This window comes from Mytilus galloprovincialis, chromosome 5 (genome assembly GCF_965363235.1).
Source record: "Mytilus galloprovincialis chromosome 5, xbMytGall1.hap1.1, whole genome shotgun sequence".
Classification (NCBI taxonomy): domain Eukaryota; kingdom Metazoa; phylum Mollusca; class Bivalvia; order Mytilida; family Mytilidae; genus Mytilus; species Mytilus galloprovincialis.
The window spans coordinates 25,464,829-25,480,659 of record NC_134842.1 but is presented as its reverse complement, the minus strand read 5'-3'; the positions used below and the strand labels follow the sequence as shown (position 1 = coordinate 25,480,659).

At 32.6% G+C, this 15,831-nt stretch overlaps 2 long non-coding RNA genes across 3 annotated transcripts in view; one reads left to right on the top strand and one right to left on the bottom strand.

Annotated features, from left to right (window-relative positions):
- LOC143075473 (uncharacterized) overlaps positions 1-15,831 on the bottom strand; it is a 425,173-nt gene that overhangs the window by 106,123 nt on the left and 303,219 nt on the right. The gene's annotated exons all lie outside the window — the stretch shown is intronic.
- On the top strand, positions 10,699-14,396 carry LOC143075468 (uncharacterized). 2 transcript variants are annotated; one of them, XR_012978323.1, is made up of 3 exons: positions 10,699-10,832; positions 11,740-11,953; positions 13,717-14,396. It is a non-coding gene; the product is annotated as an uncharacterized LOC143075468 (long non-coding RNA). The 2 variants fall into 2 exon arrangements; XR_012978324.1 differs by lacking the exon at positions 10,699-10,832 and adding an exon at positions 10,874-11,118.

Genomic DNA, 15,831 nt, shown 5'->3' with positions numbered 1-15,831 from the left:
AAAGATTCAATTGTGACAATATAATAAAAAAAAATGAACCAAACTTTTGTGTGTGTATGCGGAATATGATTATTCAACTATGTATCGATTAAAAATCTTGAAAATGTTTGAATTTTCGGAGTTTTGTTAAGATTTATGACTCGAAAAATCGCAAAATTTTGACCCCTCTTCATGATCAGGAGTTATTTTAAAAAGACGGTTGATGCTAAAAGCATAAAATAAGCTTTAAATGGTCAAAAATACATCATTGTAGTTATTCACTTACCTTGAGCTGCTGAACAATCCATTATGGGACACTTTGTGTTGATATTCTATATTTTTTTGAAAAACAACGAGCCGATCGCCGTCGGACAGATCAGCAACTTCCGTTTTGTGTCACTGTCCGCTTGTACACTGTGTAAATGAAGATTGTCAAAGTAAGTTTACTAGTGGGGTTTCATTGAAAAAATCCTATTAATCATGTTTTAATATTAGTTCTTTTTCATTTAATATTCCTGTAAACTCCGGCTTATTTTCAGACACACCTATTCCTCGGTGCATAACTATTACATAAACCTTTATGACCTTTATTTTGCAAACCTTTAGATATCAAATGAAACATTTGCGGCTGTATTTATGCAGTTTTGAATGTATTAGTGTAAAAAATAGAATTTCTGATAATAACAAGACATAAGACAATTCATACAATAATATATATATATCGAAAAACAACACTGTCATGACCTCCACAATGACATACAAATGTAGAACAGCATTATCATTATTTCAGATATTTTTAATTGAAACCACACATAAGCTGCTTTGATAATTGTGAGAAACAACAACAGCTTTTAGTTCAGAAGATCTGCCAATGGTTCGGTCTCACTTATTTCTACTATTTCTAGTTATAAATTCTGTAACACTCATGTTGTCATTTATGAACTTTTCTTTTCATTCCAATACGATTTGTATAGTGTGTTAAATACTACAATGCTACAGTTATCTAGGTTACTTTCTTGAATAGACGTTGTTTAATTTAACATGTTTGAGAATTTTATGCAATGAAATATGTTTATCCGTTAGATATGGCAGCACTTTTATCAGTGAGAACACGTTTGAAAACATGTATGCCGTAAGATTGAAAAATGTCAGCTATTTCCGGAACTACCTCGACAAAATGCATAATGTAATGGTGTTTATTGATGCTGGTCTCTTTCTTCAAAATGTATTGGACCGTGTGAATTAAGCAAGACAAATATATCATAGTTCCAGTGCACTGCCAGTAAATGAATTATTGATATGCCATCCGTGCAACTTTCCAGTTTTAAGCGGTCTTGTTCTAATACACTCAGATGGTGCAATCGAATATTTGGGTTCAATTCTTTTGTACATTTTGAGGATAAATTAACCATGTTAACGTTTAAATTTACCAAATGTCTAAAAATAGCAGTTTGGCTATATTACACCACAGTCATTATAGGATTTTTGCCATCAAAAGTAGTACATTTCAACGAGTTTGTAGTTTCATTCAATAGCAATTCTACAACTTTCAAATGACCATTTCTTACGGCAGCATTTAGTGCTGTATCACAAGTTATCAAATACCAATCGTCATAAAAACTATAATATTCCGAATTAGTTGAATTAGAATATACGAAATCTTTATGTTGCTGTTGTCTACCATGTGAGCTTGCAACACAGTTAAGGGAGTCATTGCATTGTAAACAAGTATCCTTCAGCCCATACTGCAACAACAGGTCCACTATATGTAGATGTCCGTTTTGGGCTGCATGGTGCAATGCAAGTACGTTTGCAAACGACTTACTTCTGTCAAACAAATATTTTGCATTTTTAATGTGACCATTTTCGACTGCTAAATCAAAAGCAGTTAGATTCATAGCATTTCTTTGAAAAAGTAAGTCTTGAAACCGTTCAACCAACATTTTTACGATCTGAAAGTGTCCATTTTGACTTGCGATATGTAGAATATTATACCCACAAAAATAAATGTACTTGCATCCATGAACCAAATCTGTCAGTAACCGTTGGTCTTTACTAATTATAAATGGAAATGTAACTTTGAAATATGGATCAGATCCATTATCCAACAAGCACTTTAGAGCATGTTCATTCCCATGAGATGCGGCTATAAAAGCGGCTGACATGTGTCTGTCATTTGTATCATTTATAATATTATTGGTTATCATAACTAAAAAGAGATTTGTTGTATCGTATGAATTAAAATCCCTTATTGCTTTGTGGAAATATGATAAAATATTTAATTTCGTATCTTTCTTAACTTGTTGACTATAGAAGAGGGACGAAAGATACAAAGGGACAGTCAAACTCATAAATCTAAAACAAACTGACAACGCCATGGCTAAAAATGAAAAAAGACAAACAGAAAAACAATAGTACACATGACACAACATAGAAAACTAAAGAATAAACAACACGAACCCCACCAAAAACTAAGGGTGATCTCAGGTGCTCCGGAAGGGTAAGCAGATCCTGCTCCACATGTGGCACCCGTCGTGTTGCTTATGTGATTACAAATCCGGTAAATAGTCTAATTCGGTAGGTCACATTCATGAAAGGGAAGGGGATTGTAGTTACGACGTAAGGAACATATCCGATATCATTTGTGAAACGGTTATTCCATAACTGTCAACCAACTCGTGATGGCGTCCGTAAAATTTAAGAAGGGATAATTTCAACTTCACCATTTAGAACTCTTGGTTTAATAGCTTCCTTGTGAGCAGTAACCCTCTATCAAGAAAATCATGATAGGAAATGCAAGCATGGGAATATCGTATCAATTGGGATATATATACCCCGTATGCAGGTGCTGCTGGAATGTTGCTACTTAGAAATGGAAAGTTCACAATTGGAAAGCTGAAATCATCTCTTTTGTCGTAAAGTTTTGTTTTCAACCGACCCTCATTGTCAATTTCTAGATGTAAGTCAAGATATGAAGCCGACTTAACTGTATCTGTAGTATCCTTTATCTCCAATTCGATGGGATAGATGCGTTCCACATAGTCACCAAATTTTGAATTGTTTAGTGAAAGAACGTCATCTATATAGCGGAAAGTAGAGTTAAAGGATATTGTTAACTTCTAATCTTTCTTCCTAAGAAGTTCCTGCATGAAGCCAGCCTCATAATAATAAAGAAACAAGTCGGCAAGTAGAGGGGCACAATTATTTCCCATTGGGATGCCGACAGTCTGTTGAAAAACACGTCCTCCGAACGTTACAAATATGTTGTCAATCAAGAAATCAAGCATCTTGATAATATCGGTTTCAGAGAATTTTTTGTTTGAATCAGAGCAATTCTGAACAAAGCATGATTTATCCCTCCCTATTACAAGATACTTGTATCTACGTTGGCCATTCTTTTTTATGAAGCAAAGTAATACCAACTCTTTCAATTTGTCTTTTAGTTTGGAATGTGGAATACTTGTGTAAAGAGTAGAAAAGTCAAATGTTTTAATATTGTTACAAGATGAAAGAGAGTTAGATTAGTTAGGTTAGTAGTAATATGCTCTGCAGCTCGTCATTTTTGGACATTGCTACATGATAAACAGCGTCTGCTATATCAATTTCAGAAATTTTTAATTTCAACAGATATGTTCCAATTAATGCGTGCCCTGTTTCCTTATGAACAAAAAAAACGCTCATGCTTTCGCGAGCTAAATGTTAGAAAATCGACAATGGATTTGTGTAAAAAGTACAAATATCCTTCCGTAAAATTGAGAAAATGTCCAAGTTCATTGCCAATCATACTTTCAATCTTTCTTCTATTTTCTGATGAAATGTTTGCAACTTCAAAAATATGAATCTGGTATGTTTTGAAAATCACAGTTATTAGACTGTTTACATGAGTGTAAGTAAAGCTTCATAAAGAGGAAATTCCCTCTAGAAACTTGTGTCAGGAGATTTATTTCCGATTCTGTAAGACCACTTGTTCGTCTGATGTATTGTATAATATCATTTTTATTTTCAATGTTGAAAGTGCTTAATTGAATGACATTAAAATCTTTGAATTTGCTCAAAACCTGCTCAATATGTCTTGATGTAATTATAAACTTGATGTTCGGTGGGAAATAATGTTTAAACAGAAGCTGCAAAATATCATTGTTGTCTCCACTGGTACATTCATCCAAGGCATCAATTATAATTACGAACTGATAATTGTTCCACCTATTTCACAAAGGCTTGAGAATTAGAATTTCTAAACATGAAATGGGGTCTTCTGAACATCTTAGCCCATACAACATCTCATTTGCAATATCGTCAGACAAGATGAAATTGCCTAACTCTGGATATCTGTTGACAATGGCACTAGCTATATGACGAATAAAAAATGCAGGTTTAGTAGAACTAATTGAGTCATATCTGCAGAAGTGATATGTCAACACCTTTTGTTTTATAGCATACCACGCTGAGGTCTGTTCAGCACAAACTATATTTGAAACAATCGATGATTTTCCATAACCCATTTCCGCCGAAAGAATAATACCTCTTCCAAAATTCCAATTGCATTGATTAAACAGAATTTAATAAGATGTTCGATATACATTAACGAAACAAGACAAAAAGGTAACTCAACAAGAACATGTCTTTAACAACACTAAAGTGTCTATATAACTTGTATCAGCTCTTTATCGCATCGAGTCTATTGCAAAAATTTGCGAGTATGGTCTTGAGGACACGATGATAGTCCGTCGGAAGGGGACGATAAATGGCTGACCCGTGTTAAGAGAGAGTCATATCTCTTGCACGTTAAACACCTCCTTGTAGATTTCGAAAAAGAGTAGGCTAATGCCGCTACAAGGCAGCACTCGAACCTGCAAAGTGGAAAGGGATTAATATGAGTTGCAAAACTTGTTTTCCAATCCACTGTAAATAAATATGTTTTAACTATGTTACCTGTTCTCAATTGTAAAAATGACTACATCTTTCAATTTAACGTAGCCTGTTCTCTGATTATTGGAAATGAAGACAAAAGTGTTTTGTTTTGGCTGATTTATTTTAGAAGAATTCATATTGAACAAATGCAACCTTTTTTACAAAAGATGTATGGTGATAAATTCTTTAATTTACTCTCCGATTAATTGATGTCCTGTTACCCTGGATTATATTTTCAGTTATCTTGCAAATGTCGGTGTTTTCTATGGTTACTGCGGCTTCCTCCGCCAATTGGCCACCACAATGAATGTACTTGTTGCTATCATGCACTGGACACAAATTCAACCCAAAAAATCGAATATCTGGTTGTCTGCATATTGCTATATTGTAAAACACAACTGCTCGACATAATATGAACTTGTTCGTTGCACTCACTCAACAAAAAGTCTATACTGGGAATTTCAAACGATACAGTTATTACGTTATCAATATGGAAACAATCTCATGATGGTTACTTTGATGACTGAGTAAGTTTACCGATACGCTGTGACGGTGTCCCAAATCACTTTTGAGCTTTTGCAAAATCGGACCTAAGATACCAGTATAGTCGAATGAAGTGTAATTTTACCGGTTGTGTTCTATCCAAGAGTTTTCGTGTGAATTCACATAGCTAGTATTATGCTTGCATGCAAACATGTAAACAACTGTCACCTTCATTTACCTCTTTCGATTAAAATATATACAATTGCTATGGCACCCGTCGTGTTGCTCATATTATTACAAATCCGGAAAATAGTCTTTTTCGGTTGGTCATTTTCGTGAAAAGGGTAGAGGAGGTGTAAGGTACTGGGGAATGTAATATAGGAACAACTATGAATTAAATCAAATGAAATAGTGCAGGGGAAGTACATACTTAAGAAATTAAAAAATGAAATGGACAAACTGAACATCAGCATTATCCGTTTTACATTTTGTTTGTCTAAACGTCATTGCGAAATATGAAAACAACGACATGACAACCAACAGTACTAAAACACAACATTGAAAACTACAGACACGAGCTCCATTAAAAATTGGGGTAAATCTCAGATTTTTTTCAAGGAATAAGCAGATCCTACTCCGCATGTGGCAGCCGTAGTGTTGCTCAATTAGATATAAACCCGTCGACAAGACAAAATCAGACGGACACATTCAATGAAAAAGAAGATGGGATTTCGAATACGACAATTAGAATATATCCATACAGTATAAGTTGTCTAACACGCCTCATTTGCTCCAGTTGAGGCTGTTATCGTGGGTTTTAAAACATATTTCTATATGATATAATTCAAATCTTTTTAAATACATCGATTAATGAATTATGATCGTACTCATTTTAAAACAAAATACTTTGATTTATCGTTTTTAAATCTCAAATCGAAAATATAAAACATAAAGAAATAAAAATCTTATTTAATCAGCCTCAATTTCAATCAAATGCCCAAAAGAAAACACCTTTCTCGAAAATAATGATTGATTTATCGAGCACGATCCCAAAAGATAATCAAAACGACTCGCGGTATGTTTCCAATAATAACTCATGCATTGTCACATGGTTATGTTTCTCATGATTTCTGTTTGTAGTTGTAGACCCAGCGGCTGCTCTGTGAATTTTAGTATACATTATTACAGTTGTCGATTTGTATAATTCTATTAGTAAATTGACAAGATATGATTGATGTATACAATGTTTTCAAAATTAAAAATTATAAAAATATATGGACCCAGTGTAATAGTTTAGAGTATTGATCCTCGGTTTTCCGCAGTGTAAGTCTGTAACTTGGACTTTTTTCTCAATCGATTAATTGGTATTACCACTGTTGCCTTTAACAAAAAAATTTGATAATAATCACCCCGTATAACCCCGATACAAACGAATCCGGACGTTGACGCGTTCGAAGCGATAATCAGGACAACATTTCAGATGACAACAATTTCGAATGCCTCTCTAGAACTTATTTGAGTATATATAAATATGGCAATGTGAGTTTATTTATTAAATCATACAGTTGATGTAAGTTTTAGATATTGCATAGCACGTTTGATAGAATTTCTAGATGCAAAACGCACAGACATGGTGCAATTTCATACGTTTTATGAGATAAACAATGTTGAATATCTTTTCGTACATACACCTTTGCGTATTAATACCTGAAGCAATAATAAATAACTATATGTTGAATTACTACGTGACTTAAAATGTTATCTAGAACTTACAATAAACGCAATATCATACTAAATAAGTTTTCTCTTACTGTATTGTTCGTTTCACCCAATGTATCGAGTTCGTTGTGCGTTTTTAAATAATCATTGTACAGTTCGTTAACAAAAACCGTCACAAATCACTTTCTTCTTACGGTATTTAAGATGGCATCGGCGACCCTTTTTCTGTATTTTATTGTAAATATTTTATTATTAACTTAGTCAAAGTAGTTTTAACCAGCGCACATCTGATATGAATGTTTTTATTCAAAATTGGGATTTTCAACGTTATTCCAGATGAAGTAAACTGTAAATAAATATATCCCAGAAGAAATAAAGATTCAAAAAGTATAGTACAGCCAATAAAACTTTAATGACTCTTACTTTTTCATAATTTGAGGCTCTTTCAAATGCCGATGTTGGTTCAAATTAGCCTAGACGAACGCAGCGAATTTAGTTTGCTGAATGCCTTAGATGGCATTCCAACCGTTTTTGTCTTTTGATTAGTTTTTTTTAAATATAAAACTTTGTAGTTGTGCTGTGATGGCCAGTGAGACAACTTTTCACTGAAGTTTAAATGAAGTGGGTGTATAAAGCAATTATTATAGTCCAATGTACAACTTTCAACAATGAGGAAAACCTATACCGTGAAGTCGGCTATAAAAGGCCCCGATATAAAAAAAAATGTGAAAAATTTAAAACGAGAAAAGTAACGGTTATATACTTATAACTTTAGAATTATTTATTAAGGAACAAAAATATTACTGGTGTAACAGCACAACATGAAAAAAAAACTGCACAGTTGCAATTGGCTCAACTCAAAATGTCGGTACAAGGCACAAACACAATTTACAAAAATTATCGACAAAGGAGTATTTGTACTAACTGATAGTTATTTCATAGCGAATTACAACTAAGAGGTAAATCATGTCACTAATGTCTCAGTCAGTAAATATCAAACGGATTTAGATTAAATCGTAATAAAACGCATGGACTTGTGCAATGCCAAATATAAGTAAACAGTATGGAAAGAATGTATGATCTTATGAGTTCTCAAAAATGTGCATATATTGTAATAATGTTAAGTGATGTTTTGATTAAACAGGTACAGCAAAACTTTCTACATTGAAGGCAAATTTTGTTTTATATATGAAAGAATTTGGTAAAGTGTGACTGAGAAATATATTAGTAGATATGGTCACTTTGGCCTTTTTCCGACCGGCAGTAAAACCTGGCCAAAGTTGATCACCCTTTTAGCTGTGTGGGATATAAAAGTACGCAGTCACGTCTAGTCCGAATTGGATTATAAGATCCAATGGCTCCTGTTGAGAGAACCCCACACTAACTACACTGTGCGAACCGCTGCAAATACTTTATGAGGGGTCCATAAATGGCCATTTTCAAGGCAACATATGTGTCCTTATATATCTCATTTTATCCAGTGGCAGTCCAAATTTTCCTAACGTAATTCCGGAGGGCCTCCTTCCAGGACCTACATGTAGTATGTATTTGCAAGTGAACGTTAAGCAAACAACAATCAGCCATTATGTAGGCATGTCATTAACAAATAAAGGGGTCCAGCAATTGTTCAATATCAACTTTCTTTTTTTATTGACAACTATTAAGACGTGAAAGAAAAAACAAAGCAAATGTCTAAGGTAAGTTAGATGATTGATGCTTTGCTCAACCACTTAATTTACCGATGACTCCAAGGGTAACTGGGGAATATAATTATGGTCCCTTTGGTCTTCTCCGAAATAAGCTACAATTTGGATGAAATGCATATGGGTGGGTATAGACTTTAAGGTGCTTATGATAACCAAAATGACCAAGCAGTTAGATTTTGGCACCACAGTAGAGAGACTGTAATGGTCGAGGAAATTAAGCATAATCTTTATAACTTAAAAATAAAAATAAAAACATAATCGAAGAAAGCAAACCAGTTAATATTCAGAATTATCTCTTCATCTTTATATCTCCACATAAATAAAACTGTAAATTTACTTATCACATGTTCATTGTATACACATATTCTGTAGCCATAATGTAACTCTATTGTAATCAACGACCCCTTGGACCAAACTCTGAGATTCAGGTCAAAAGCCTATAATCCATTGATTGTTTTTGATTGCTGTCTATATAAAAAAGAAGATGTGGTATTGAGATAACTCTTTACAGGAGACCAAACGACACAAACATTAACAACTATAGGTCACTATACGGCCTTCAACAATGAGCAAAGCCCAAACCGCATAGTTACCTATTAAACACATCGAAATGACAAATGTAAAACAATTCAAACGAGAAAACTAACGGCCTAATTTATTCACAAAAAAGTAAAAAAAAAAAAATTAATAACCACTGAATTACACGCTCCTTGCTTCGGAGAGGCACATACAGAATATGGCGCGAGATTAAACCTATTAGCGGGCACCCAACCCTCCCCTAACCGTATATTGAATGTCGTATGGTAAACACTTTTAAAAATGCTATCATTAGAAATCGTACGTTTGTATCTGTATACTCAGCCTTATTTGCATCTGTAGAGTTATTGTATTTTCTACCAATTTACACTTTCGTATACATAAGTATTTTTTGTACATGTACAAAATAAAGCGTGTTTCAACAATACAACGGATATTGTGGGTTGCTGTCAGCATGTTCTGGTGGTAAATAATTTTTTTAAACATGTACAGTATATTGGTTAAAATCATATCAAAGCATATTTAATACATGCAAACTTAATTGACAAATGCAATATTGTCGCAACGAAGCATACAGTAAAAAAAAATTTGTTATGACAACGAAGCGTACACGACATGAAAATTAAGACACTTTAAAACGTGTATTTTTCTGTTTCTAGATACAACATAAACCTACAATCTTTATAAGTTTGTTAATTTAAATTATGAAATTTTCAAAAATGTTTGTTTTAAAAACTATGAGACACGAGAAATATTAAGTTTTGAATATTTAAAAATACCAAGCACGATTTGTCATCGATATCGTCGTGCTTTTTTTGAAGTTTGTATATAAAAATGTCACATATTTGAAAAACCTTTTAGTAAGTAATGAGTATAATGGCAAAGAAAATATTGGAGCAAAAAATCCGAAGAATAGATATTGGATTTTCTTTAAAAGTATTAATTCTTTACTGTCTGAACTCAGTGGTGCACGGTGTGTTCGATCGAACGCGTCAACGTCCGGTTTCATCTGTATCGGGATTATACGGGGTGATAATTAAAGCAATGAAAATGCACGAGCCTTATTTTTAATTTTCACATGTCGACATGTGTTTAACAAGATAGTACCACAAACGCATGACATCTCGTGCTTATTTAATTCCACTACTTAACGATTGTTCCCAACAATTTGATTTTTAATTTAGATAACATAATATATATATTCTTTTTGTCTGAAAAGTTAATTGATTTTTGAATGATATTTAGTGTTAATTATATCCCATATGCATTGTACACGTTGTAAAAAGTGTCTCCTTGAAGGTCAGATTGTATAATAACTAGTTGTAAATGTGTCGTCTAAAGGATGTATTACTAATAACTTCATCCGACCAGTTTTGTCCGAGGGATGGTATAATCACCGACAAATTACAAGTAAACAGGAAAGGTATTGTGTCATTGCCGGGATGACTATTGCTTAGCGGTATCGTAACATAATCGTTTCACATATAAAGATCTAAGGTGAGTTTTTTTTTAACATCATTAAATGATTAAACATCATTTTTTTAAATTTGATCCTTATTTTTGTATGTTAATTTCATCATCGCACAAACAGACGAACTAAGCTTTTATCGAAATTGTATTATGATTATTATATAGCATTCTGAATAAGATTTTGTGAAGCGTAAATGTTTTATTTTAAAAAGTAAAGAAGAACACGGATGTAAAAAAGTATCTCACTAGGACTTTGTCAGTGTAAGATCATCGGCCGTCGGAATGATCTAACATCGATATACCGCGTCCTCACGTGATTACATTATACTTACTAAATATTCAGTAATTATATTCCAGTAAATTGAATCATGGGCTCATACAGTTAAATGTAACAAAGTTGTAAAAATTAAACGTACTAGACAAATTCTACATTTTTAAAGATAATGTATATCTCCTTTTGCAACATCAGGTAAAAAACAATACTATAGAACAAATAGAAAGATATCCATGTTATCAACTGAATGTGTTTAATTCTAAAAGTTAACCAAAGGATTTCCGAAAACATTTATTATGAATAAGTCTTACTGCTATTCATTTATGTGTATCACAACACCATGAAGGGCTAGACAATTATGTTAAACAATTTTGATACATTATTTCATGTTCATAAAAAATACATTTGAGACACCAAAGGAATCATTTTAGGTTTGAAATGTTGTCTTATATACCTTTTTATCAGGTATCAAAATACGCCACCATATACCGTTGTTAAAGATCTTCATATCATATCAAGCTGAGGAACAGTTTCTTATCATTTTATATATATTTATTCCCTTCTATTGAATGAAATTGTTGATTGAGTATATGTCCACTCATTGTTATTTTCTTTCAAACAATCATTTAAAATCCCTGATTTTAGTGTTTATGTTCACAGAGTTACAATGAAATCATTCCTGTTTGTATTGATGACCATTATTGTATTGGAACATGTTGGAAACCATATGGTGGAAGGAGTAGGATGTGCCAGTATTGGATGGGGAGGATGTGCTGATTATGGATGCTATAAATCTGGAGGTCTTTGCATTAACTATGGAAGAAGACCAAAGAATAGATGCAGATGTGTTAGACGTGGAACAAATGAAAAATGGGTAGTTATTTTATTATTTTGGTTCATGTTCTGAACGTTGATGTATGTTTTCTTGAATGAATGCAAGTCTTTCACTTTGTCTTCCTATTCCTTAGTGTCAGAGCGAACGAAACAGGTTTATTTGAAGACCTAATGTTAAGTGTTATTTGCATGTAGTGCTTTTTGGACTCTTTGGTGATCATCACTAAATCTTTTTTTCTCTTTTTAACATGGTGTTTTCTAGTTATTTTAGACGCACGATTTGTATTTGACCCTTTGGTATCTTATTCGCCCTTTTACAAATACAAACAAATCAATTATTGAGAAAAAAAAAACTGTACTGCTAATTGTCAAAGATATAGAAAGGTGTGGTATAAGTGCTAATGAGACAACTCTCCATCAAAGTCACAATTCATAAAAGTAAACCATTATAGGTCAAAGTACGTTCTTCAACACAACGCCTTTGCTCACACCGAACAGCAAGCTATAATAGGCCTATATATAGAAAAACCAACGACCTAATTTATTTTAAAAAGCAGCACGTATAAACCACTTCAATAAACGGCAACCACATCATAGATAGTGAATTAAACTTTCAATCAACACAATAGTTAAAAAAAAATGTCTAGCACACATATTTTTTTGCAAAGCTTCAAGTTGCTCGCGGATCGTTTGAAGACCATTAATACAGACATTTTCCAAATAACGTTATCACTTAACTATCATTTATTTCATATAATAAATGGCAATATGTAACGCAGTAACAAAAATTGGAATAACAAATTGTTTGTATATGCCGGATGAGTACGGTCAAATACGTTTAGCCCTACTGCTGTCAATAATAAGGGTATACATGTATACAGATAAAGTACTGGTAACTTTTTTTAATATTATGCTTCTTAATGTAAATCAATTAAAAAAATGTACCTTGTACCACAATAATATTTGGTACTACAGACAACAGCAAAAAAGGTATTATGAGCAGATATTGAAAGCTGAATATAATCTGTGATGGTCCTCTATCATTTTATACTCGGGGTCACTCCTATTATTTGGAGAAGGGAATGGGTAAAAGAGAAACCCGGTACCCTTCCATGCTCTGAAATTTGAAATGTTATACATAATAAATATTCCGTCGTATATTTTTCGTTTAGTTTTATTAAAGATAATCAACAACATTTTCATATATTCATTTCAATTTCTTATCCTTATCATATAGATTCAAGCTTGAAATATTAACCTAATAGCGGGACACCACTGCCATTGATTTCATAGTTAGTGGACCCTAATTCCCTCCCCTAATATATAATCAGTTGCTATGCTTAAAGGCTCTTAAAAATACACTATAAACATTATAAAGTATTATGATGAATGCAGACAGTAAAAAAAGAATCACAATTGAATTCTAATTAATGTCATAAACAGTGCAATTTTTAAATTGTTTTGTAAATGGACCTATCCTAATGTATGAATTGCATTAAAATTTAGGATGTGTAAATTCAAAAGGTAAAAGGTATTTAACACAAATACCGAACTCCAAGTAAATTTCACTACTGAAATTCCGTAATCAAATGACCAAACCAAAAGATCAATCACATCAAACAAATGAATAACAACTTTCACATTCCTAACTTGGTATAGGCATTTGTTTAGAACATACATCTTTTAGATTGAATGGTCACGTAAATTATAACAGAACTGTGTCCTACGTGTATTACATGTTGAGTCCAGATTATATATTTTGATTGTTTTTTTTTGTATTCAGTATACATTGTATATTTTCAGATGAAGGAGAGTACGAACGTGCTGGAATTCTTTCAAGTTCTAATGGATACAAAGGAAAATAATCCTTAAGATTTCAATCTAGGAAATTGACTATTGACCCAATACAAAAAAAAGAGTGCTAGAATAATTCACCATTTCTACATCTGATGTATAATCTCTCTCATTCATAAAAAAATGTTTGCTGTTATTATAAATCACATTTGATTATACCAAAATTTTGGCTAACGTAATCAGTTTGTATCTTCATTTTCAATCAATTCTACGATTAAAGTCTGTCGAATGTATTTTCATCCTGTGCCTTTTATCATATGTTACTATGCTTCAAATGGCAACACATGACTGGTTTCAATAGTTATGTGAATGTCAGTGTCTATATAGTTTACAAATTTACCGGTTGCGTCCGATTCCATATTTTGCGTTTTTAATGAATCGGAATTCGCATGGCTGGTACATGTCGTTACTTATATGTGAACAATTGTCACCTTATTTTATCTTTTACAATTGAAATGCATACAGTTGAGATTTGTTAACCTTGTCTAGTATTTGATTCCACTACTCCCTTTTTAAAATATAATGACATGGTAAAACTGCACATCAGCAATTATCCATTTTATATTTTCTTGTCTACGGTTTGTAATATATGGCCTAGATATAATATTAATTAAACAAATAAAATAAAATAGTATTTTTCTTAATGAGAGCGTGACACTCTCCTAAAGCGGACCCTACTAAAACAGGGTGTACAACGAAGAGTAAGATGTTTCTGATTCATAAACGGCATTATGTAAAGATATGTCAACATTAAATCATCCTTAGATTACACATAATGAGGTCTCATACATAAATGAGAGCATTGATTTTGCGCAATTGTTTAATAATCCAATCTTTTATTTGCGACACAAGGTAATATTTCATTTGCGCCATTTTACAGGTATCATATAGGTGAAAAGTTTTAAATATGCATTGCTACATCGTGAATACGATTTTATTGGAGTATTCCTTTCCCCTAGGTAACTGAGTAAGTTCATACTCATTTCTAACATAAAACTGAGTGTCGATTAGGTTTATAACTATATAGTGATCATATATTTGAGGTGTCTAGATGGACATTGTTAATTTTGAGACAAACAGGCCGTTATTTTTCTCAATTGGATTGCTCCATATTTGTCATGTTGGGACTGTTTCAAGCCGACTATACGGTATGGGTTTTTCTTATTTTTGAAGACTCATTGAAAATCAAACCACGTCTTCTTGTTTTTACAAAGTATTAATAGGTTTGTATTTTTTATGACCACCCATATATGTTATCCAGTGTACATCAGTACATCTGAGCCGTTGTTTACAAGTATTGTTTCAGAACAAACCTTTGTTTTTACTCCTGTGTATATTGCTTTCTTTTAAGTTTTATGGTCAACTAATCTATAACAGAACTATCAGAATTATCATGAAAACTCTCTTATTTTGAAGAACATATCCGTGTATAGTGGGTTTTTTTTTATGGTTACATGGTTACAATGACTGATTTCGGAGGCATATGTTTTATGCAATCAGAAATTGTGTTTTAAAGTTATTAAGAAAAGTCTCATTTGAAAACAAATATATACTTTTTACCTGTATTTACCTGTATTATTGACGCAAATGAAATGTTTTATTTTGGCGCAAATGAAATATGGTTTGTGACGCAAATGAAGCATTCTTTTGGCGCAAATGAAATGCCAATTGGCGCAAAAGCAAAGCACCGACATAAATATTTATTAGAACATGCAAAAGAAATTCTATCAAACCCACAGTATAATTAATATAATAAAAACAAATATAGCACAAACAAAGATCAAACCTGGTTTCAAAATGACTATTTACCAATAAAAGAGTGGGAAAAAAACAAAGGGTTGTTCGTAAATAAATTGATGATGTGATTGCAAAATATAAAACACAGCGAAAAAACAAAGAACAGTACAAAAAGCTCAACAAAGAAATACTATAGACGCGAACCACAAATCCTACTCCAAATATGGCAGTGTCGTTTTCATTATTTAAGTACAAATATTTATCAAAGGTACCAGGATTATAATTAGTACGCCAGACTCGCGTTTCGTCTATATAAGACTCATCAGT